Genomic DNA, 2,283 nt, shown 5'->3' on the forward strand with positions numbered 1-2,283 from the left:
TATGACGAGACTGGTGGACCTGAATGCAGCACAGAGAGACGGGGAGGCAGAGAGTAGGGTGAGGGAACATTGTTCTTAGCAGGATCATCTGAGGGGATCAGGTGGGCGGAGCCAGGGAGCCAGGACCGGAGCTGGAGACGGGCAGGGAACAGGACCGGAGCTGGAGACGGGCAGGGAACAGGACCGGAGCTGGAGACGGGCAGGGAACAGGGCTGGAGACAAAGACAGGTTCAGGCAGGGGGAAGCTGAGGGAACAGGAGAACAGGAATTAAGAATCAGGGTAACCGAGCATATACCAAATAGACTGGGCTTAGCTAGGAGCTTATACACAACTGGTTAACAGAGTCTACCATCTGACGGCGTGGAGCAGTCCGGACCGGGCTTTTAAGGGCAGGCTGATTGAGATGGAGGACAGCTGGTGGCCTGGCTCCTGTACACCTGTCTCCACTCCTGTAATCAAACAAACACCAACACACACAGGGAAAGGGGGAGTGGCTGCAGGCTAAGCAGAGGTAGAGGTAGAGGTAGAGGTAGAGGTAGAGGTAGAGGCCATGACAGGTAACAACCCAAGTAATCCATACATACAAAGAAAACCAAACAAATAAGTTCAGAAATGAAGTTATGTGTAATAAAATGGAATGCTCAAGGCATTCTACCAGTCTGTGGTAGCCAGTGCCCTCTTCTTCTACCAGTCTGTTGGTAACCAGTGCCCTCTTCTTCTTACCAGTCTGTGGTAACCAGCGCCCTCTTCTTCTACCAGTCTGTGGTAACCAGTGCCCTCTTCTTCTACCAGTCTGTGGTAACCAGTGCCCTCTTCTTCTACCAGTCTGTGGTAACCAGTGCCCTCTTCTTCTACCAGTCTGTGGTAACCAGTGCCCTCTTCTTCTACCAGTCTGTGGTAACCAGTGCCCTCTTCTTCTACCAGTCTGTGGTAACCAGTGCCCTCTTCTTCTACCAGTCTGTGGTAACCAGTGCCCTCTTCTTCTCTTCTTCTACCAGTCTGTGGTAACCAGCGCCCTCCTCTTCTACCAGTCTGTGGTAACCAGCGCCCTCTTCTTCTACCAGTCTGTGGTAGCCAGCGCCCTCCTCTTCTACCAGTCTGTGGTAACCAGTGCCCTCTTCTTCTCTTCTTCTACCAGTCTGTGGTAACCAGTGTCCTCTTCTTCTACCAGTCTGTGGTAACCAGTGCCCTCTTCTTCTCTTCTTCTACCAGTCTGTGGTAACCAGTGTCCTCTTCTTCTACCAGTCTGTGGTAACCAGTGCCCTCTTCTTCTACCAGTCTGTGGTAACCAGTGCCCTCTTCTTCTCTTCTTCTACCAGTCTGTGGTAACCAGTGCCCTCTTCTTCTACCAGTCTGTGGTAACCAGCGCCCTCTTCTTCTACCAGTCTGTGGTAACCAGTGCCCTCTTCTTCTCTTCTTCTACCAGTCTGTGGTAGCCAGCGCCCTCTTCTTCTACCAGTCTGTGGTAGCCAGCGCCCTCTTCTTCTACCAGTCTGTGGTAGCCAGCGCCCTCTTCTTCTACCAGTGTGTGGTAACCAGTGCCCTCTTCTTCTACCAGTCTGTGGTAACCAGTGCCCTCTTCTTCTACCAGTCTGTGGTAGCCAGCGCCCTCTTCTTCTACCAGTCTGTGGTAGCCAGCGCCCTCTTCTTCTACCAGTCTGTGGTAGCCAGCGCCCTCTTCTTCTACCAGTCTGTGGTAACCAGTGCCCTCTTCTTCTACCAGTCTGTGGTAACCAGTGCCCTCTTCTTCTACCAGTCTGTGGTAACCAGTGCCCTCTTCTTCTACCAGTCTGTGGTAACCAGTGCCCTCTTCTTCTACCAGTCTGTGGTAACCAGTGCCCTCTTCTTCTACCAGTCTGTGGTAACCAGTGCCCTCTTCTTCTACCAGTCTGTGGTAACCAGTGCCCTCTTCTTCTCTTCTTCTACCAGTCTGTGGTAACCAGTGCCCTCTTCTTCTACCAGTCTGTGGTAACCAGTGTCCTCTTCTTCTACCAGTCTGTGGTAGCCAGCGCCCTCCTCTTCTACCAGTCTGTGGTAACCAGTGCCCTCTTCTTCTCTTCTTCTACCAGTCTGTGGTAACCAGTGTCCTCTTCTTCTACCAGTCTGTGGTAACCAGTGCCCTCTTCTTCTCTTCTTCTACCAGTCTGTGGTAACCAGTGTCCTCTTCTTCTACCAGTCTGTGGTAACCAGTGTCCTCTTCTTCTACCAGTCTGTGGTAACCAGTGCCCTCTTCTTCTCTTCTTCTACCAGTCTGTGGTAACCAGTGTCCTCTTCTTCTACCA

Source organism: Anoplopoma fimbria, chromosome 7 (genome assembly GCF_027596085.1).
Source record: "Anoplopoma fimbria isolate UVic2021 breed Golden Eagle Sablefish chromosome 7, Afim_UVic_2022, whole genome shotgun sequence".
Classification (NCBI taxonomy): domain Eukaryota; kingdom Metazoa; phylum Chordata; class Actinopteri; order Perciformes; family Anoplopomatidae; genus Anoplopoma; species Anoplopoma fimbria.